This window comes from Rhipicephalus microplus, chromosome 6, assembly GCF_043290135.1.
Source record: "Rhipicephalus microplus isolate Deutch F79 chromosome 6, USDA_Rmic, whole genome shotgun sequence".
Lineage (NCBI taxonomy): Eukaryota > Metazoa > Arthropoda > Arachnida > Ixodida > Ixodidae > Rhipicephalus > Rhipicephalus microplus.
The window spans coordinates 181,621,714-181,646,102 of NC_134705.1; the positions used below are offsets into that span (position 1 = coordinate 181,621,714).

At 45.6% G+C, this 24,389-nt stretch overlaps 1 protein-coding gene across 3 annotated transcripts in view; it reads left to right on the top strand.

Annotated features, from left to right (window-relative positions):
- LOC119168268 (BCL11 transcription factor A) overlaps window positions 1–24,389 on the top strand; it is a 664,540-nt gene that overhangs the window by 371,159 nt on the left and 268,992 nt on the right. The gene's annotated exons all lie outside the window — the stretch shown is intronic.

A 24,389-nucleotide genomic window follows, 5' to 3' on the forward strand; every position in this document is an offset into this window, starting at 1 on the left:
TGCTCGGCAAACTCACTCGCGAGTTGCCTCAGACTCAGATAGGTCTACGAGTATAAGTGAGGTTTTAACTGCGCATCCAACCCGATGCGCGGTTAGAACATTCTATTATATACATGGTTGCATGAACACGATCGTGGTGCCTCAGACAGGCTAACGGATGTTTCATTGCTTGGACACACTTCGTCAAAGGCGCCTTGTCCTGCCGCTCACTATTTGCCACGCAGGGACTTGCCACAATAGGGACTTGCCACACTGATATCCCCCATTTATTGGCGTGCGTATTTGTGGGAGGGGCCAAGCTTTACGTCAAAAGGTATGCGAACCAAACGACGCGAATAATGTAATTTGAGGGGGGGAGGGTCAAAACATCTTCAGTGAACCGATGGCGTGCGTTGATGAATGAATGAATGAATCAATAAATCAATCGATTGATCAGTCAGTCAATCAATCAATACATCAGTGAATCCATAGAGGGTGTTGACATTTACTAGTAGCCTCTCAGTGTCTCTTTTACTTGTCAGACACTTTCCGTTCAGTTATGCTTCCCGAATGTCGCACTTGGATCACTGGTGAAATAACTATAAATCTGCGCTAATTAACGGTGGGGAAAAGGGACAGAGCTTAGAGGGTGACGTCATGCGTATCGCAGTCATAGGCGCTGATTAAATCAAGTTTGGTGAAGGCCACAACCTGACTGTCCGTGTCCGAACCATAATTAATTCGCTTATGCGTTTCTTTATTTACAGCTTGATTCAATATTTTCCTCATTTATTTCGTTCTCCGCGTACATATACACACACGCGCGCACACAGATTTATTTATTGACTCTAGTAAAATACCCTTTTGTCGAAGGTAGTACGTATACTAATGTTTAGTACGGATCGTAGTACAGATGAAGTGCGTGCAGAAATTCAGGCTTCAAGAAAATTCGGAAAACTATCAGTCAGATAAAAATAGATTAGATAAAATAAATAAACAGATGCATAAATGAATAAGCTCATCCAAAGAAAGTGCGTTCGTGCCTGCCGGCCACTAAGAAAGCATGACACCTCTCTCTTCCCGTCGTCTCTTTCCTTCTTTCTCACCGATCGTCCCTATCTCATTATTACGCGTCTACTCGCCCCGTCGTCGCCTGTCTTTACTGGGAGGTACGAACGTAGAGCAAGAGTGGGGGGAAGGGGGAGGAATGTACCACCGTGCTCTAACATTCCCTTGCCTGCCTACTTCGCTTCGCCGTCGCCGCCGGCGTTTTCTGGTGGCCTAACGAAGGCACAGCTCCTGGCGGTCCCAAAGACGCGCCGGCGGAAATTGGAAGCGAACATCCTCGCTGACACCATCCGCCTGCTCCGCCACTTTCTCCTTCGGGAGCCTCCTCGCCCACGCCTTCTTTCGCAGAGCTTCTTCCGTCGGAGCTAGTTTACTTTAACTCACGACATACCGTGCTCGTGACAGCGATAGCTTTGCAGACCATATAGATAAGCACGCTATATGACAACTTACCAAAGTGAGCAGGTTCTCGCTGTTCTAAAGGTAACTTGGCGCTCTGTGTATGCAATGCATCGAGGTCTAACACATTTAACCATCTGCCTCTTTTCTTATGTAATATTCGATACTCTTGTCACATTTACCGGGAGTTCAATGTTTGCAACCCAGCTATTTTACAGGTAACCTACACAGATTAGTAAATTGTGGATCTCGTGTGTGTGCGTGCGTACGTGCGTATGTATGTATGTATGTATGTATGTATGTATGTATGTATGTATGTATGTATGTATGTATGTATGTATGTATGTATGTATGTATGTACCGTAAAAACCGGAATATAGGTCGAATTTTTTTTCAAAGAGACGCGATGAAAAGTCGACCCCCGTCTTATATACCGGTCATTGGCAGAAAACTTATGGAAGTCTTGCAACAATGGGTTGACAAAAGTCGGTAGGCTCCATTGCCATCGTGAGCATCAGCAACAGCATCGTTGGGCGACGCCCATTTTGCGTTTTGTTTGTCCCGATTGCGAAGCAAGGGTGGCTGCGGTGGTTTTGCGCTGTTTCATTATCCCCATCTGAGGCTATCTCCTTCAATATGAGTGGCAGCCGACGTCAGTTCACGATGTGCTTCAAGAAAAAAGTCATCGAATATGCGGAAGCCCACGGCAACCTGGCGGCACAACGAGAATTCGGCCCGACGGAGAAGAGCATCCGATACTGGAGGAGCCAGAAACAGCGCATCATAAGTTGCAGCAACCAGAAGAAAACGTCGTTTCGTGGACGGACTGCAGTTCACCCCGAACTGGAAACGGCACTCGTCGAGTTCGTACGGGAGCTGCGCGCAAGGTCGCTACCCGTGACAACGGAGTGCATCCGCGTGAAAGCGCTCGAGATTGCGCGCGACTCGGGGCTCACGAGGGCGCAATTCAAGGGCTCGCCATCGTGGGTGCGCCGATTCATGAAGCGGAAGGGCCTTGTTCTGCGGCGGCGTACTTCAGTGTGCCAAAAACTACCCGCAGAGTTCGAGCACAAGCTTGTGGAGTATCAGCGCTTCGTCATCGAGCTTCGTCGACAGCGTTGCTACATGATGGGCCACATGGGCAACGCTGACGAAACTCCGGTCTGGTTCGATATGCCATCGAACACGACTGTGACCGAGAAAGCAGCGAAGCAAGTGAAGCTATTGACAACGGGCAACGAGCATTCGCGGTTTACCGTGATGCTCGCGTGTACAGCAGACGGAAAGAAGCTGCCTCCTTATATTATTTTTAAAAGGAAAACGCTACCGAAGGAGGACTTCCCTCGGGATGTGATCGTGAGGGCAAGCGAGAAGGGGTTCATGAACGAATCCCTCATGCTTGAATGGATCCGGCTCGTGTGGAACCGGCGACCCGGTGCCCTTTTTCAACGACCGAGCATGCTGGTGCTCGACTCTTTTCGCGGTCACCTCACGGCCGATGTGAAGCGATCGCTGTCCGATGGCAAGACGGATCTTGTTGTCATCCCCGGGGGACTGACATCTATACTCCAGCCACTGGACGTTGTGCTGAACAAGCCGTTTAAAGGTCGCGTGCGCGAGCTCTACAGTGAGTGGATGCTGGGAGACAATCCCAAGACCCCCGCTGGCCGCCTACGGCGTCCACCGCTCGCAACCGTTTGTGGCTGGGTGTCGTCAGCCTGGAAATCCCTCCCGGAAGAGATGGTTCGCAAATCCTTCCGCAAATGCTGCATCAGCAACGCGTTAGACGGCACAGAGGACGATGCACTCTGGGACATCGCTAGTGAAAAACAAACATCATCCGACTCGAGTTCGGATGAGTCCGAGTAACTTCGTGACCTCCTAGCATTGAACAGTGTCTAAATAAAAATGAATGTTACCACAGTGCAGCTAGTTGCGTTGCGTTTTTATCAAGGTAAGGGTGTGCCGCGATACTTTGCGATTTTTTTAAATTTCTTTTTTTACGATTCGAAGTTTTGGGGGGTCGTCCTATATTGCGGTCCGACCTATAGTCCGGTTTTTACGGTATGTATGTATGTATGTATGTATGTATGTATGTATGTATGTATGTATGTATGTATGTATGTATGTATGTATGTATTTTCTAACTCTATCTTTTATTTCCGTTGATATAGCTGCGGAAATCGGTTCCATTGGCACGAAGGTGTGTCTGTTTTCGAGTGAGTGAGTGAGTGAGTGAGTGAGTCAGTGAATGAGTCAGTGAGTGAGCACCAACCAAAGCGACAGCAACTCCGAAACTAAAGCGCGGATCTCGACATACAACTCTCGGAACACAATAGAACAGCGACACGAGATGGTATAACGACACGATAGAAAGATGAAACGTGAAAACCGCCTACGGGTGGCAACACTAGTGACCTATAGGAAACCGATCAGAGATTACCGATCACCCCGCCCTGTAGCCAGGAAGCTCGCTTTCAATTCGAGTGGCAATATACTCGATTACTGTTCGCTATGGCCCACATAAGCAAGGGGGATCTCGCCAGTCCCGTGTAATAGCTAGACAACGCCCATCGTCGAGGGAGCAGTGCATGTTTAGAGAGCCATAAAATCCGATTACTTAAGTAGATTGACCGCCGCGGTGTGCATTGCGAACGCGTCGTTGTGAGGTGATTACGTATGCATATACCTCGCGGCACGGGTTTCATTTCGCGACCGCTCGCGGCGTTCCTCTAAAACTCCTCTTAAATCACCGTCATCGGCGCTTCTCCTTTCGCTGCAGCCCCTTATCTCGAGAGCGTGCCTCGTTGCATCGTCCGTGCACTGGTCATCGCGTTTTCCGGCCTCTTCAGCGGCACATCGCGCCTGCAGGAGATGAGAGAGATTGTTCCAATACCGGGGGGGGGGGGGTATACTTCGTGAATACGCATGCAGTGGTAGCGGCTTTCGCGGCTCTACTGTTTCTTGTTCTTTTAATAATTTAGTTTTTCTTGTGTTTCGCAGACGTTAAAATCAGGCCCTTCCGTTTGAAAACGCGATCAACGAGGGCGCACGTTTCGCAGTTGCGGCTCGCTTTCTCTTTCGTTTCGCGGCGGCATGTGATAGTCGACGCCGCCGGGTCGTATTGGGACGCGGTGGACTCGATTTCGTTTGTAGTTGTGTGCACTGTGCGTGCCAGTTCCGGAGGACACATAGCCACGTTTACGGCGCTGCCCATCTTTAGTGCGCCTTTAGGAGAGCTTGCGCCATACGCGCTATAGTTCCGTGATCTTCAAGCGTGAATGCCCTGTTCCCGCTGAGTGGTTCATGAACATATTGTCACGTCCACGGCGAAGAGAATGGAAGAAGAATATCTCTGTTGCAGCCTGTACAGCTCGTCATCCTAGCCTTGTACCAATAAACACCAAACCCTTACTGTGGACGTATTAACGTGGACCCTCATTACCGTACCTCATTATCATAGGGTGGTGGGGAGTAATTTTAAAATTTTTCATGTGCGTGCGTGTAGGTACACACACATGCAAAAAGCTTTCGGGGTGGTCGGGGAAGAATCAACAGGTCGTCAGAGATGAACACGAAGACAGCTTTGGCCTTTTAGTCGCCTAATGCAGAGCGGAATGCGTGAAGTTTAATTTGAAGTGTTAATCGATCTCGCGCTTGACATAGTATTTGAAGGAGATCTATAGGATTATAGCGCCCATTGCTGCAAGTTCCTGTTTGTATTTTTTTTTTCATTCGAGGGCTTTCTGTCTGTTATTGCGTGCAATGTTCGCGAATCTTGGTGATTCAGACACGGAGTGCAGCAACTTGTCAGACAGGTATGCGCTCAAGTACTTCCACATCCTCGTCACACCTCCACCTGCAGGTGCGCTTCTTTTTGGAGAAGTATAGGCACGGTGTACACGTAGTACGTTGCATTTCTCGGTATCGTCGCTTCCTATAAACGAATACATCGAGCCAGATATGTGCAGTGCATAACCGTCGTTTTGAAAGCTCGCCATTATGTAATGAGCTTATACCGTGACCATTAGACTCAGCAGCGCACGCAACTGCCTTTTCCCCAGTGACAGCGCGCTCATTCACGTTCGTGCGATCTCGAGCATCCGTGGGTATGCATTGACAGCTCCGCATATCGTACACTCGCCACTACCCCGCCGTAATTGATACTCTTCGCAGAAAAATTAAAAAAAAATAGAGATGTGGCTGCTCGGCAGGTAAGCAACGTGTACATTGGAGCCGGTCTCCCCGCTGCTTCGCTGGCCTGCAGTCTGTACAGAGGGTGACAACGAGGGGATTTGGGAGAGAGGAATCAGAGGTCCCAGATATCGCTCCTTCCCCCCCCCCCGTCCTTTCAGTGGGGCCCGTGGACCCTTATTACGTCACGTTGGGGGTCCGACGGTGTTCGATCACGCTGCCATTCAGACTGGATTCAGGCTCCGCTTTTGTCTTTGCGTATACACAGTCAGCGTTTTGCTCGAATAGGCGCGTATCCGTGAAATCGTAACGAACGAACGTGATTCTTTGCGCTCCGTAAAAGAACTCGTGTGCCGATATCCGTTGGAAAGAGAAGGGAACCGGTGCGTTATGCGTTCACCTAAGAAGACGTCTTCTTCTTCCTTCTTTTCTTTTCGGTCGATTGTGTTCATCCACCCCATGACCTGAGTTTCTTAAAGTGAACTAGAGGAGACTCTGGCGTTGCGATCGTTCAGTAACCATGGAAATGATGGGTACGGTACATGAATTTGCCTATAGTCTTCCTGCTTGCGGTCTTTGAACGCAGTTCTGTCTTCGTGTATTGCAGTGTATCGGTTTTGTTTCTAATAAAAAGAGAATGCCGCTTTTGAACTTCGTGGTCGGATTTGAATTGGTGATCCTAGAAAATTAAGGTGATGAAGCGTAACTGATAAACTATTGCTAATTGTTGTTTCGTCACAAAGCAGTTTCAAGCCACGTGACGCCAAACAGAACGTAAAGTACGAGGGCTAGACAAATCTATGTACTACCCATCATTCCCATGCTCGCTGAAGCGATATATGCGTTGCAGTTTCCATGGACAATAGCGCCAGAGTCCCCTTTGTATAGTGAATTTATAGGAAACTCTATGATCCACCCCCACCAAGAAAGCGTTCTTAATCTAACGTGGTTTTGCGTTGTCTCCGTGATAAGAGGCGCTTGAAGCTTTCTGCGTCTTACGTGATGTCGCATTGGCTCAGGGATCGGCCCGCACTTGACCCAGTCATAATGCTACGTGATGACGCCACCATACGACATCGTTGTGATGTCGTGATGCCGTCATAACGACATTGCGCTTGAGTTAGGTGTCACAGTATGATCGCCTCTGTTGTGTTGCTCGGCAGCAACGCCGTTGGATGTTGGTGCATCGGGGCATGCCTCCTCGAGGCCCGTATACCCTGGAAGTTTCGCAGTGGTGGATTCTCCAAGTCGCCATCACATGAGGTAGAGTCACGGTACCTGAGCCGAAACGTCACGTTAGACGTCATACCACCGCCAAAGTTTGAATGAAAGCGACAGGGTTCTACCTGACGTCGCATCAGTAGCGCCGATTCAGATCAGACTGTTTGCTGATGATTGTGTGCTGTTTAATGAAATAACTTCCTATGACGACCAGGTCTTGCTAAACACTAATCTCCAAAATATCTTTGCATGGTGCGAGCAATGGGAGATGAGGTTAAACACAGACAAAACCGTCTTTATGCGAGTAAGCAACAAAAAAATATTTTACCATTTACATATCAATCTGGTACCCAGACACTAGCTGAGGTTGTTGAGTATAAGTACCTTGGTGTCACTCTAACAAACAACCTCAGCTGGAATAACCACATCTCTAATATTTGCGCATCGTCTTTCCGTAAACTTGGTCTTTTGAGACACAAACTAAAGCATGCTCCTTCTACTGTAAAAAAACTAGCTTATTTGTCTTTTCTACGCCCCTCATTGGAATATGCCTCAATCGTCTGGGACCCATACACAAAAAGAAACATTGAGGCTCTCGAACTAATTCAACGCAAAGCAGTACGTTTTATTTACTCCAAGTACCGAAGAACTGATTCCCCCACAAACCTTATGAAAGAAAACAATATACCCACACTTGAAAAACTTCGTAAAACTCACAGGCTCAAATTTCTTTTTCTTTTAAATAACAACAAGCTGTCAGCAAACCGTGATTTGTATCTAAAACCGCTTACGACAAGACAAACCCGGCATCGACAAACTCATTCATTAACACCGTATTTCGCCAGAACAAACATTTTCAAATACTCGTTCTTTCCTCGAACCATAAACGACTGGAACTGCCTGCCTCAATCGTTAACCAGCTCTGTAGAGGCACTTGAGCGTATTTAACCATGACCTATGCTTTTGTATCTTTTGTATATGATGTAACCTTTTTGTTTTTGCTGTTTTACACCTATATGCAATGTTATGATTATTGACCCTCCTGCTGGGGCCCTTAAATGGGCCTGCAGTATTTTGTAAATAAATAAATAAATAAATAAATAAATAAATAAATAAATAAAATTTTTCGTGTGCACGAATTCCGGGCTAGTATAACTTAGAACACGCTCGGCTTCGTTCGTGGCTTTTTTCTTTCTTTCTTTTATTTGTTTTTTTTTTCTTCTGCGAGCACATAATACGTATGCTTGGGCGTGAGTGTGAGTTTCTGTAAGTGCCGCGCAGCGTCAGAAGAGTGACGCGACACCTTTAGGGAGCCGCCCTTCCTACAAGGGGCGAAGACGCGGTGACGTGCGCTCGGGTTTCGCGCGGAGGCGTCGACCCCGTTTCTATGAATGAAAATGGTCCGACTGAACGTCCTGTTCCTAGAGCTGCGGTCGCCTAAAACGGAACGCGAAATTACCGCAAACAGGTTCAATAAGAAGCGTTAACGCCTGTCCCTCGCTTTGGGGATCGGCGAAGTCTGATGGACCAAGCGCAGGACACAGTATACTATCCTACATGATGACGCTTACAGCGCACGGAAGGACTCGAGTGAAGAGGCACATTCTTTCGTGTGGTATAAGCTTTATCTTACCGTGTCGTACAAGCCTCACGCTGTCATAACAACAAGCCCAAAACAATACATTATCAAAATACCTTCTAAATAGGCGCAGTCTGCTTGCTCCCAGCACGGTCCCGAATGTACCATTTGTCGTTGCTTTAATGAGTAGGTGAGATGAAATTATTGATTAATTAAAACATTTACTAGGTCCAGGAGTACGTGACGATGTACAGAGAATACCGGGACCTTAGTAAAAAAAACGCACAAATGACACAAATGCACTAGACAACGAAAAGAACAAAATATGTAATTGAACGACCACTAGTGAAACTATAATTATCGTTAGTTACTTTCCATACACAAGCTACAGGCTGCTCGTTTCCCACGGCAATCAGTGACCACTTGACCAGCACAATGACCACTACACCGGCACTGCGGTGGCCTGCCGGTAGGAGCGCGCCAGCCAATACACGCAGGGACTGTCCCGTTTACTCGCGTTTACCAAAACACGCAAACGAACGTCACGCCTCTTCAAAGGTACACAGCTAACTGTACCGCGTACGGCAGCGATAACGATCGCAAAGGGAACGGCCGACTGTCCAGTGTGTGTTGGGCACACAAATGGCGCGAAAATGGTCTCGCTAAAAGGTTACCGTTTAGGACGTCGTGCCACAATGGACGCGGCGTCCACTTTGCTGGACAGGGTCGTCTAAGCAAAGGGTCAGAGATTGTTGACCGGCTTGTCGGGGAAGTTTAAGGACTCTTAAATCGTTTTGCTTGCCGCATCCTACGCTTTTAACTGGACCCTCGCGCCCTCCCTTTTTTTCGTTTCTTTATTTCCCTACAAACGTCTCCCCAAGCCTTCAACGTCTTCCGTCAACGCTTCCCCTTTTACCGGTTTCCTTCAAAAGCCAGTTTCAACGGCCCATTATGAGCCGTTTGGTGGCCACTTGACACGTCCGTCCCCCTTTTGGACCCACAGCTATTTTCGCCGACAAAGTATGCGTTGTGTTTGTGTATACATGTACATTTCTGTATCTGTACGCGCACCGGACCGCACACAACAAAACATTTTCCGCTCCTTCCAAAAGTCGCCGCCGTCGTGAGTATGTCCTCCCCCCTTTTCCTCCTGCCACATTGCCTATTCTCGTTCGGACCATCTCGGACCTCTACGGCAAGAGTCGCCCACCGAAAACGGTACCATTTGCGAACCTTCGACGCCTAACCCATAAGGACCCCCCCCCCTCCCCCTGTCTCCCAGCTCACCTTCGACGCATAACCCATAACAACCCCCCCTCCCCCTGTCTCCCAGCTCGGGCAGGGTAAAAAAAAAAACAGAAGGAAGGGGGGACGTACTGAAAAGGTACCAGAAACAAGAACAGAAAATTCAGAGGTTCGTCCCCCCAGTTTTTTATTTTTTGACCGCTATACTCGAAGTGAAAGCACCCATTCCTGCATATACATGCACAAGTGGTGGTTACGAACAATCTCCGCGCCTGCTGCGTTTCCGATATGAGAGATTTATTGCGGCGACGTTGTTGTTTCGGTGATTTGTGGGGGGAAGGCCTGGCCGCCTTCGCGGTTTGTCTGGGAACCGTTTTGAAAACGCCGTCCATACGTGCGCGCCGGGCGTATTTCTCGCTTTCTTCGAGAGATCGCGTGGAGGCAGCTTTTTCCTTGAAACGCCTTAACCCTTGCTTTATATCTCTCTCTGTTTAGTTCGTTTGTTATTTCCCTTTTTCTATGTAGCTCAGCTGTTCTATTTCACTTTTCTTCTGATATTTGCGTTGTTTATATTGTCTCTTTCGCGCTGTCAAGCGGTCTTCGCTTACACCTCGCGGCTGGACGAGGGCCTATAGGCGTCGGCAGGATATTTGTCTCTGGAGGGGGGAGGGGGGGAGCTAACCCGCATTGCACCGTGGCACACAGGGAGGGGGGATATCTTGGTGTGGCTTGGTTGTAGTAGGGGGGGGAGGACGGTCAGGTGCCCCTTTGGCCGCTGTCTACGCGTCCATGCTAGAGGGCGCCGGCGGTCGTTCTCATCCACACCGGGCGGTCACCACTGTTGGTGGGTCGTCGTGGACCATGTAGCGTAGTTGTGGCTAGGCCTATACCTGGCCGGCTCAGTTGCGAGATTTATTGGCGTCGCCACCTGATACGACAATTGCGAGCACCCTTGGCGTTCCTTTCCTGTGTGGTGTGCACGCGGCGTGGTTCCTGTGGCGACTCAAAGGGTTCGCTGCTAACACCAGGGGCATTCGCAGAGGTTGTTATAGGGAAAAAAAAAAGCAACCTGGCCCGGGTGATAAAGGTGAAAGAGACGCAAGACGAGTAGCGGGCGATTGCTCGTTAAACTCGGGCTTTGCTTCTGTGGCGACTTTGGGTCCGAGGGTGAGGAACCGTGGGTGTAATAACTTTCCCGGAAATACCACGAAATGCGCGTATACACACACAAAAAAAGAGGTAAACATGGAAAGCGTTTGGCGGTCCCAAAGGGTTGCTGTCGCATGGCCTCGACGAACGACGCATGGGTGCGCGCCCTTGTCAAGAGAAGCCCGCGCCACGGAAATATTTGGAGAATCAGACAAAACTCGGTCCAGGCTGGTTGTTTGTCCCTTGCGGTGAGAACGGAAGTTTCGACAACATCGGTTTGTGGCATTTGGATAAAAATGCCCACTTTCACCTGTACTTGCCTGCTTTTTGATGTTTTTTGCAGAATTGACGTTGTGTTGGGCGTGCGGACAGTGTATACATACATACATACATACATACATACATACATACATACATACATACATACATACATACATACATACATACATACATACATACGTACGTACGTACGTACGTACGTACATACATACATACATACATACATACATACATACATACATACATACATACATACATACATACATACATACATACATACATACATACATACATACATACATACATACATACATACATACCGTGCTGCCTACACATGATGCTATCCCGTTGAAACAACGGCAACAGACCACGCAGACATTTAGATGTTGGCACACGGCTTTCAGCCAAGACACTCTATAGTCAGTCTACCACTGGGGTGGTTATAGGGATCACTCCCCCCCCCCCCCCCCTCATAACCCTGAAACGTCTACATTTCGTATGCGCATGTATACGCGCATACAAACGACCGCACGAACACACATTCGAAGGAGTCGAACCCTCATACTCCTCAAGAGCTTTTTCCTCCGACTGGTGTACGTGTTTCGAAGAGAGCTATAGCGTGTCCGCTGTGTTGTGTGCCGCGTCGCTCGGCCACATGTGGCAAGAATTTTCGTTTGACGCCTTTGGCTATACAAGTGATGCCGTACGCGGGCACGGCCCTTGTCCAAAGGCCCCGCCGATGCACAAAGGGGAGAAAAAAAAAGAAAAAGACACTGCTGGTCTGGTTTGCCTACCTCCAGTTCACGGACGTTCTACAACTCTTTTATTTCTGTTGCTTTCCCCGCTAAGAGCCGCAGGTGTCGGATCTGCCTAATCGCTCGGTTCCACTTTTTGAAGTACCGCTGACGACTCCGCGGTTTAAGTGGCCGCTCTGTGTGTTGACACGGGTGAACTGGACTTTTCCGCCGACCTTCACAGGCCGACCCGCAGACACAAGTTCAAGGTCTTACCTGCATACCTTGGTGTTTACTTTCGCCGGTGGTTGTTCGTTCGGATGCTGCTAGGGAAAAGGGACATTTATCGCTTACTTCAATTTATTTCAGTTTACGTCATTCTTATACGCTACAGTTTTCTCTTTCTTTCACTATACAGTTAAGGACAACAATGTCCCCTATACGTCTTCCCGAGACTAATCTTATGTTCAATTCATTTGGTTAAGCCGTAGGTCACCGATATTTTCGAGCACTAAGAGGTAACGATTGTGCGTGCATCTTGTAGTGCCCACGAGCTGTCGTTTTTTCTTTAATGTTCTTTTGAGCTCACTGTAGAGTGTAATAAAGTGCCCAGAGATAGACGAAAGAAAAGCACTAACACCTTTGTCTATGGCTCCTCTTTTTGTCATAATAATTGTTGGTGTTTGACAACCCAAAACACAGTATGGTTATGAGAGGCGCCGTTCTCAAGGAAATTTCGACCCCCTGGGGTTCCTTGACGTCATCAAAATTAAAGTACGTGGGCCTCAAGACCTTTTTATAAACGGTTCTTCTATATGAGCAAGTTGATTTCGAAAAAAAAACAAACGCAAAAACTTTCAGTGTCCCGTAGACACTCACCTAAGACAACTCGCCATGCTTTTCTTAGGCGATGCATTTTTTTCCCGCCCCTCCACCCCTCGAAAGCTCTCTGCACCTAATGTCGCTTTTCATTGCCTTCGGGATCGGAGGCACGTGATCTTCCAACCGTCTACCAAGCTACAACGTCGTACGATGACGTCTTCATGTGACTTCACGTGGCTCGACTGTGACGTTGTGATGGCGTAGTAGTGACGTTACAGTTTTTACAATATGTGACGTCACGTTGACGTCATCTCGCAATGCTGATTTTCGGCGTGAGTCGTGTACACGCAGCCGGAAGGCAGCGATGTGGGACGCCGGTGAACTTACGTGTTTAAAGTGGCATCAAAGCTTTCGCATTAAAAAAACAAAAAACAAACACCCATACATTACTCGACGTGAAGGGTTCAGGCACATAAGTCATGCGGTCTATGTATAGTACGTTTACGTATGCAAGTTGCTCGAGAAACAAGCATTTAAAATACATCCTGCGAATGGTTGCGCAAGCTGAACGGTTCTGACAATCCCGTAAAAGCAACGGCGACGCGTTATACCCCGAGTGAAGCTTAAAGAACGGCTTTCAGCACATTCGCTTAATACGCGTGTCAACTTCGCGATGTCGAAACGTCTCTTGTAACTGTCGCCTCTTTTAATTCACCCCTGCGCCACCAATCTACCCCGATGCAGAAAGCGTCGTGTCCCCTATACGCTTGTTTCCTACACAACCGGTCACCATGCAGAGTTATAGGCTGCCTCGCCGATATCTTTTGTTTCCTGTGCCCCCCTCCCTTTACCCTCCATTGCTCCCCTGTTCCTATCGGTTCTGATTCATTCCCGGTTGACCCTTGCTCCACTCTGTCTAACGGCTCTGCTACACTCGGGGGTCCCGCGCAGGAAACGTATAGGAACGAAAGGTCCGACCTTTTCCGATTACCGTCATTACAGTATTTTCTTTTTTTACTTTGTTTCAGACTTCGTGCATTCGATCCGGTTTCCGTGAGGCAGTTGAGATCAGGGGTGCGGAGGGGGGGCGGGGGTGTAGACGCTGAGGGCAAAGTTGAATCGGCAGCTGGTGGTGGCGATAGCAAAATTAATGCCCCCCCCTCTCCCCACATCGGCCACGCCTCGTCCTCTTCTTCAATCTGTGCCGTTGCTATACGGCGGAACCTGCGCAACTTTGCCTTAAATAAAGTACAAGGTCTTACGGATCGAAGGCGCGTGATCTGTAATACGCGGTGTTACCGCAGTCACGCTTCCCGTCAGGAAGCCACCAAGCTGCGTTCCCACAAGACGAACCTTGAGAAAGTTCCTTGCCCAGTGCTACAAAGTGAAGGTGATTCGACCGATTGCAGTTAGCGTTTTGCTGTGGCTTAGTGGATACTTAGAAGTGTGGCAGCTTGGGCTAGTTGGTATGTGTGGCAGCTTGGGTATGTGGGTATGTGTGGTATGTGTGGTAGTGTGGCAGCTTGGGCTAACTTTCGTCGTTAGTGGATACGCTACGTTTCCTTGCCCTGGATGAAGTTGAGCTTTGTTTGCAGTTTGACAATAGACTAGACTTGTATTGTCGTCATGCCGGGGTAGAAGGCGTGTTTATGCTTGCCGGACTGTAGGCTCCTGGCACCACGAGTGCAGCAGACAACAGCGGACAACTGCATGAAAGGAAGAGAGAAAACACACCGGCAAATCTCTGTATTTTGGCATGTAAAAGGGTAGGGGGGGGGGAGTATATGTGAAAAGTTCCTAGGCCACTATCCCATGTCCTACGATGACGTCATCATGTGGCGTCACGTGACATATGACTGTACATAAATGGCGGAATTACGAATTCACTGGTTCGGTACGCATAATAAATATGAATAAACCGAATGAGTAAAAATACATGAAAGGAAAAATAATTCACTCCCTTTCAATAACTGGATATATATATAATTTTGACAGAACGACAGCAAATAAATAAATTAAGAGAATATTATTAACGCGATGGAGCACTCGAACAAATCGCGAAAGGTCGTGAGTTATATTAAATGATAACTGTGGTTAATGTCCCATAACCACGATATGGTAATTGGGCGCGTGCTACAGGGGGGCTCTGGAAATTTGGACCATCTGGTGTTTAACGTGCACCTAAGTATGCGCAGGCACGCGGGCCTGTAGCATTTCGCCTTCCTCAAAATTCTGCCGCCGCGTCGAAGTCGTGGGTTCGAGTCGCGGCGGCGGCTGTCGCGTCCCAGTGGGAAAGGGAAAAAGAAACAATTACATGTGGCACTTGTAGGTGTTAGATCTAGGTTAATTATGTGTAAAATAATAATAAGAAGATAGGTGTACGCGCCTAAGACGGGAGGGGGTGCGAACTCTGTCCCATACAGCGACCTAATATGAAGGGGGGGAGGGGGAGATACGACTCGAAAATGGAAGTCTTCTTTCAACTTCGTCTTCTTTTATTTCAGATGATTGTGTTCGTGGTAGCTCGTCAAAAGAGAGGGAGAGATGAGAGGGAGGGCAATACAGAAGAGGTCGGGTGGTGAACTAGATCAGGTCCAGTTTTCTGCCCTACTCAAGGGGGAGGGAAACGAGAGAGTAAAAGTGCAAGCTAAATACTTTCTCCATACTCACGGAATGTCGTAAGTGCAGTGAGCGTGCACAGTATACGCATTGCACTTTGAGTAGACATTGTGTTCTGGTTGATCACAGGAGTAAATCAATCAATCAATCAAGTATCATCATTATCATCATCATCATCACCAGCCTGACTACGTCCACTGCAGGACAAAGGCCTCTCCCATGTTCCGCCAGTCAACTCGGTCGTGTGCTTGCTGCTGCCAATTTATACCCCCAAACTTCTTAATCTAATCTGCCCACCTAACCTTCTGTCCCCCCCCCCTAACCCGCTTGCCTTCTCTGGGAATCCAGTTAGTTACCCTTAATGACCAGCGGTTATCCTGTCTACGCACTACATGCCCGGCCCATGTCCATTTCCTCTTCTTGATTTCAACTATGATATCCTTAACCCCCGCTTGTTCCCTAATCCACTCTGCTCTCTTCTTGTCTCGTAAGGTTACACCTACCATTTTTCTTTCCATTTCTCGCTGCGTCGTCCTCAATTTAAGCTGAACCCTCTTTGTAAGTCTCCAGGTTTCTGCTCCGTAGCTAAGTACCGGCAACATGCAGCTGTTATATACCTTCCTCTTGAGCGATAGTGGCGATGATTTGAGAGTGCTTGCCAAATGTGCTCCACCTCATTCTTATTCTTATCAAGTAATAAACTAAACAATAAATCAACGAACACTCTTAATACCTCGTTTGAAAAGATGTGCATAATATTTGAACCGGATGTCGGAAGGCTGTTATGCTGTTCGTGATAAACTGCAACAGCAGGCACTTCGATGCATCAATGACCTCAGTGCACAGTTTAGACACCCCAACGTAGGTGGGAAAAGAGTACTATAAATAAGAAGCGGAAGAATAACTACAAAGTTGCGCAATTCATGAGTGTTTGCGTCGAACTTGTGAATGAGGTACGCATTGTGCAGAAAGTATGGTGGGTGCGAGATAACACATCCATCGTCCTTGTTTATATGTAATGTTCTTGAACGGCGTAACGGAAACAGTTGTGCGCATATAATTTCTAGTTGACCAACCGTCAGCGCAGGGTTGACACCGGTGCGCGATTTGCTGCGTCGTGTTATGGTTATTACTTTCTTTTTTTTTTCACCGACCAGAGAAGATAACAGCCCCGCCGTGGTGGTCTAGTGGAAGGTACTCGGCTGCTGACCCGCAGGTTGCGGGATCGAATCCCGTCTGCGGCTGCTGCATTTCCGATGGAGGTGGAAATGTTGCAGGCCCGTGTGCTCAGGTTTGGGCGCATGGTAAAGAGCCCCAGATAGTCGAAATTTCCGGAGCCCTCCACTACGGCGTCTCTCATAATCATATCGTGGTTTTGGGACGTTGAACCCCACAAATATATCAATCAAACAACCAAACAAGGTAACAGTATGGCCATGAAAAGACAAAATTTTCCGGAAGCACTTTTCTTTATTGAAAAAAAAAAAATGATGTGAATGAAGTGGGGCGAGGATGTTCGTTTTCTTGCTTCCTTTCTTTCTTTTAAATGCAAAGCTACTCTTAGCGTACTACAAGCACTTTTGGCGTCTATCTATCTATCTATCTATCTATCTATCTATCTATCTATCTATCTATCTATCTATCTATCTATCTATCTATCTATCTATCTATCTATCTATCTATCTATCTATCTATCTATCTATCTATCTATCTATCTATCTACCTATCTATCTATCTATCTATCTATCTATCTATCTATCTATCTATCTATCTATCTATCTATCTATCTATCTATCTATCTATCTATCTATCTATCTATCTATCTATCTATCTATCTATCTATCTATCTATCTATCTATCTATCTATCTATCTATCTATCTATCTATCTATCTATCTATCTATCTATCTATCTATCTATCTATCTATCTATCTATCTATCTATCTATCTATCTATCTATCTATCTATCTATCTATCTATCTATCTATCTATCTATCTATCTATCTATCTATCTATCTATCTATCTATCTATCTATCTATCTATCTATCTATCTATCTATCTATCTATCTATCTATCTATCTATCTATCTATCTATCTATCTATCTATCTATCTATCTATCTATCTATCTATCTATCTATCTATCTATCTATCTATCTATCTATCTATCTATCTATCTATCTATCTATCTATCTATCTATCTATCTATCTATCTATCTATCTATCTATCTATCTATCTATCTATCTATCTATCTATCTATCTATCTATCTATCTATCTATACGCTTACGTTTGGCTGCTCTAGTGATCATCCCTTAACATGGCGTGAACCAAAATTAGTATGGGAGAGTAAGATGGTTTGACGAATATGACGCGCTGGTCAAGACATGAGTAATGTCGCGATTCCGTTGCGTAAGTCGTCAAACACTTCCCGCCAGACAGTGGCACATACAAGCGTGTGGGTATGTGCCACTGGTATGCGGGCATGTGCCACAGGTGATTTACACTTAATATCTATACCCAGGAACGGCGAGAACAAACATGGGCAACCTTAACGCGTGAACACTAAGGACCCTAGATCGGTAGCGTTGACTTGACGAACGCAAAGGATAAATGTCAGGGTCGCAGCTGGAATCGAATCCAAGCATTCTGCGTGGCAGTTAAGCATTCTACCGCAGAGATATACGCCAGAACTACTTTTCAAATATACGCTAATGTTCGGGAAACGTCTATAGTGGTTGCAGTGCTGGCCTATCCAATTTTATTTATTTATTTATTTATTTATAAATACTGCGATCCTTCAGCTGAAAGATCATGGCAGGGTGGGAAAAAAATGTTCGAGAATCGGTACATACAAAAAAATAATGAAAACACAATAAATCGTACGATTTGAATATACAAGGCGAAGGTTCACAAACGCTTATTTCAACAAATTTTTCGAGTAACATAACACATAATAACGTAACACGTAGAATACGGGTTATAGACTAACACAATAATTACAATAAAACAAATAATACAATGCAATGTGTAGGGATGGTTTAGGCGATGCTGTTTTCAAACAATGACAGTTTCTTCTGTAAAACGACATCATTTGTCAGGCTATTCCAGTCATTAATAGTTCTAGGGAAGAACGAATACTTGTGGCAGTTAATCCGTGAAGGTAAAGGAGTTATCGTTTTACTATGTCGCTTGCGAGTTGCGTAACCGGAAGAATACCGAAGAATGCCTGCATTTTCAACATTTAAATGACCATTTATTAATTGATAGAAAAACTTAAGCCGGCAAGTGCGGTTTCTGTCCACAACGGGTTGCAGACCGCTTTTTACCAATAATTCAGATACGGATGTTCTACCGTAGGAGTTATAAATAAAACGTAAGCCCTTGTTCTGCACTTTTTCTAATTGATTAATATTACGTTTAGTGAATGGATCCCATATTATTACAGCATATTCCAACATTGGACGAATGAGTGTTTTATTATATGCCAACATGCGTACAGACGGGGTAGAATATTTTAAGGATCGCTTTAGAAAAAAAAGTTTCCGTAGACATTTACCTGTAGTTATATCGACGTGTTTGTTCCAGTTTAGATCATTAGTTATCCATACTCCAAGGTACTTGTATTCTGCAACTTCTGTAAGATTGACGCTATTTGTGCCGTACTGATAACATAAAGGATTTTTCTTTAGTGTTATTTTCATATAAACAGTTTTGTTGTAATTAATTGACATTTGCCATTCCTGGCACCAAGAGACGACCTTGTTGAATTGATTATTGAGCCTTATCTGATCTCTAGCAGTTGATACCTTCGTGTATAATACACAATCATCAGCATAAAGCTTTACACTTACAGAAAGGCCATTCATTATATCATTTATATATAATAGAAAAAAAAGAGGTCCGAGGACCGAGCCCTGAGGTACGCCGGAATCCACAGGTAGTTTGCTGGAACAACTGTCATTAAATGAAACAAATTGTTGCCTGTTTTCAAGATACGCTCGTATCCATACTATAAGTTTCGGATTTTTCAAGATATATTGCAATTTATGAAGTAATTTTTTATGGGAAACTTTATCAAAGGCCTTTTGGAAGTCCATAAAAATGGCATCTAGCTGTTCACCTTCATTTAGTGCGGTAGCAAAATCATGGATGGTTTCAACCAGCTGTGTAGTGGTAGAATATCCACGTCTAAATCCATGCTGCGCTTTTGTTAGTACTTTGTGTTCATCAAGAAATGTAACAATCTGTTTGTGAATTATGTGCTCGAGAACTTTACAAGCTGTAGAGGTTAACGAAACTGGTCGATAATTCTTTATTTGAGTTTTATCACCTGCTTTGTGTAGAGGCTTAATTCGGGCAATCTTCCAGTCCTCAGGGAGTACACCTTCGTTCAAAGACCTAGTATACAACACACACAAATATTTCGCGCACCACTCTGCGTACCGTTTTAAGAAGGCATTCGGTATCTCATCTGGTCCAACAGATTTCTTAACATCCAGATTTAGCAATAAATTAAAGATACCCTCTTCAGAAATAGTGACATCTGATATTGGTGGTAGGTTCGCATCGAAAGGTGGGAGATAATTATTATCTTTTGTATAGACGCTGTTGAAATAGTTATTAAAGGCCGTACAGACAGCTTTTTCATCACTCTCCAATTTTCCATCTAAAAGAAATACATCGGTAGAGCACGTGCCCGGAGTGACCTCTTTCCAAAATTTTCTTGGACACGTTTTAATAAATGACGGCAATTTTTCTTTAAAATACTTTTCTTTGTCACGAAAAGATTTTTCTTTAATTTCTTCACGTATATTGCAAATAATTGTTTTTAAATTAGGACTGTTAGCCTTGTTTGACCTTTTTTTTAACCGTTTCAACTTTCGCTTCAGCTGTAACGTCTCTCTTGTTATCCAGGGATTGTGATTCTCTACTTTCTTTGTAATTAAAGGGATAAAACGCTGCACACAATCTTCAATCATTCTCTTAAAGCAAAGCCACAGTTCTTCAACGCTACGATTACTTGCATTGAAATGATCATATTCAAAGGCCAGAACATCAATTATAGATTCATCATCTGCTTTTGAAAAATTGGGAAATTTCTTCACCATCCTCTGCTGACTAAGTTCAACTCCCTTTAGCTTTAGTACCACAGCCTTGTGATCCGATATGCCATTTGTGACGCTGCACAACATGCTTTCTTTTATATTGCCACTTACAAGATATATATCTAGGATAGATTTCGTCCCCTGATCTATTCTGGTAGGGTCGGTGACTATTTGCGTCAAATCATATTGAAACATGATATCGGATATTTGAGTATCCGCAGCTTGACATGGGTCTGATATAAACGTTTCCCAATTCATATTTGGCATATTAAAATCTCCCGCTATGATTAATTTATCTTCGGTTTTTACGTGACAATGAAGGTAATCCTTAAGCTTTGCGATAACATCAAGGGAAGCATTTGGTGGCCTGTAAACGACACCAAGAAGATATTTAATATTGCCAATATACACTTTACAGAAGATGCTTTCTATGTCTTGAACGTCTGGCATTTTTACGACACGTGTATTATTCCTAAAAAGAATAGCAACGCCCCCTCCCCTCCCATTTCGATCCTTACGGAACACTCTGTAATTTTTCGGCACAAACTCACTATCAAAAACATCATCTCGTAGCCATGTCTCAGTTAGTAATACAATATCTGGGTCATGTGCTAAAAGCATGTCTTCCAACTTCTCAGCCTTATTAACAATACTGCGGCAATTTACATTTAACACCACTAAACATCGTTCATCTAGTTTCCCCGAACCTTAATTTGGTTAGATAACTTATATCTTGTATTCTTATTATCATCCCAGCAAAAAAACTTTCCATCAATGCTTATTTTGTCAAAAACTAACTTCACTTTAGATCCACTTGCACGCTCGCGCGACGAACTTTGCCACAACTTTTTTCTGATATCACGTACACGAGCGGAAAAGTCTTCACTTATCGACAGCTCGGTGCCCTTCAGCTTGGAACACCTCTGCAGAATAGCTACCTTGTCTCGGTAATCGAGTATTTTTATAATTACTGGGCGTTTTTTGCCATTCTTTTTTCCCAATCTGTGACATCTTTCTATGCCCCTGACATTCACTCCCAGCTTTCCTTCAAACAAGTCCTTTTTTATTGTTTCAGTAAGGTCAGCAGTCGTTTCATTAGTTTCTTCCCCTAGGCCAAAAACAATCAAGTTATTTCGTCGACTTCTGTTCTCTAACTCGTCAATTTTTTTGACCGCGAATTCAAAGTCTTTCTCAAGCTGTGTTGCTCTTTGCTTTAAGTCGTTTACATCTGTTTTCAGTTCAATCAAAGCTTTTGTCTGTATTTCGACGGAACTCATCCTTTCAGTTAAGCTAGCAACTTCTTTTTCGATTTTTTCTTGTTTTGATAAGACACTGTTCATCATATCAGTGATGTGTTTTTGTCCTGAAAGAAGCTGCTGCAGTATTTCTTTATCTGAAGGGCCTGGGTTTGCTTCAATATCCCCGCAAACTAACAAATCCACGCCAAAAGCACAAATGCATGAAAAAAAGCTACCAAGTGGGCGTGGCAGCAACACTAAAAAGCGGTTTTCACTGCGGTAACATGGCGCAGACAAGTAGGAACTAACCTGCACCACAAAGACGAATGGTTTGGTGAGCATTTCGCCCTGAGTGCCGCTGCCTGGCCCACTGAAGTTACATATGCACTCCTTTGATACAGCCGTCGCGTCGGGTTAACGTCGATTGTAGGCAGGTGCCATGGCCTAAGGTTGATTTTTGTAGCAGTGTCCGGGGCTACCTACCTCTCAACCATCGGTGCTTCATATCAGCTTATCGCTTCTGGTGTTGCTAATACGCATGTTCCATATGACATAGTTGCGCAAGTGCAAACAAGTGGTTATATAAACATCTGCAATTCTTGAAAATATGTCAGTGGGGGCAACATTTTTTACATATATTTATCGTCATTTCATGACGTGTCGCTCAATAAAAACAACTTCGACATGGTCACCTTCCCGCCACATGCTTCGCGTAACGTCGATTCCCAAAGTGCGTTGGGTCTGCCGAATTTCTTTCTTTATTATTGCGCAATGTTTCCTTCTAGCTTTTTGTTTTTTAGCTTGCTCCTTACTGGGAACGGAAACTCCAACAGCGTGTTTAGAAGTGCAACACTTCACTTTCCACGGGCAACAGCCACGGTCACGCGTTTATACCCAGGCAATAACGAAATGTGATAAATCTGGAAATTACTAGTCACTTCGATGAAAATATCAGCGCTTGTCTGTGTCCTCTCGTAGTGTGTGTATTTTTTGCGCTTGTCTCATCATGAAAATATCAGACTGGCCATATCATAAACGGCCGATTCCCGACAAGCCCATAATCGGAAGAGCATGAATTATCGAAAAACAGCGCGCACAAACACGGATGTGATCGTAGTACCTTGAAAGACCACATTGTGCGCTCGCCGGCACCTGGGTTTTTCGCGTACAACGCCGCCACCGAAAATGCTAGGTTACATCAAGCCGAGCTATAAAACAAATCAAGAAACGTAATTCAATGGTCACAACATTCACCACATACGGTGAACACACTGACCCCGCGCGGTGACTTCCTGCAACTCGGTTGTTTCTGCGTACGTATATATCACGTGGTGGCACTCTCCAAATGGGTGGGCAGACGCCTCCTCCGACGAAGCCATCACACGGGAGGACGACCATGAACCGATTTCGTGCCCCCCCCCCCCTCCCCGTAAGGCCCCTCTTTCCTATAGTGATCCTTCTCGCCTCCTATCCCAGCCCGAGCCAAAATCTAGGTCACTGTCCACAGCTGTTGCTTCATCGCCCTGGCGTCGCGGTATGTACAGCAGCGCCGTGGTGTGGTGGAGGCGTTGGGTATACCGTTATGCGGCTTCGTACGCGTACGGTGTTTAGTGTACGCGCGCGTACGTTTTCATAGTCAGCTGCGCGTTCAATGCGCACGTACATATACACATATGTACGTAGTCCGAGATGGAAGCCCGGCGTATGTGCGAAAGAAAAACAGACAAACCAAAAGGTCAACTGCCGTGTCCGCGGTTCAGCAGAAGTCAGCTGCGGTGGCGTAGGGGGCGCCTCTGACGCATGCGCGAGTGAGTTTGAAATCTGGACCGTGACGCGACGGGGCGGAGATGCGCCTTTACGCCGCCGTGGGCGCTCGAAAAAAAAACGCGTCGTTTCGTTTGCATGGGCGCATGCGAAAACGCCGCAACGGTCCTTGCGTGCATATGAGGGCAGATGGAAATGTGTGTGTTCTGGACCGCTTACACACCTCCTCTAACAATATTTGACGACGCCGAGCGCAGTATACGGCAATAAACGGGGCATTTAGGTATCAGAACGTTGTGGGTGGCGTAAATTTTTTTTTGGGGGGGAGGGGGAAGTGAAGATGAAGTACAATGCAGTTGATTGCCTCTCTTAAGAAGAAAGAAACGGCATTCATATGGGTAGGAAGTGCGAATTCTAAGCCCACATGGGGAGGCCGGTAAATTAGACGTACGGGACCACCTACTTAGTGGCTCATGAGAAGGAACACTTTTGAACGTGGAACCGTCACTAGGGTTTCTATAAGGAAATACTCAGAGTTTGCACATTTTCAAATTTCTTTTTATACTCTTATGTCGTCTATCACCTGTTATACATTTCTCCAGAAGGTTGGTAACAACTTAATTTTGATAACAACTTCGTTTGCGTGTCTTCCCTCCTCTGGTATACCAGTGCCATTGGTGTTACACTCGTGGCCCGAGTTTACCTCCTTTCACCAAGAGAAAGTCTTAATCTCATTAGAAACGTCTTAGTATCTAATGAGATTGCATAGAAACGTCTTAATCTCGTTATATATACACATAGACTGCACGAGCTACGTTGAAAGTTTCTTAAAATATTGTACGCCCTAAATTTAACTTACACTTAACACAAGAGTGTCAATGTAGGGTTCTGGATCGGCGGTTACCACTTGGTGCTCAATAAGGCCCATATTTTAAGCATGCTAAGCGTTTGTGTTTGCTTTCTGCACTACCGTTATGAAACTGTGGGTCGGGGA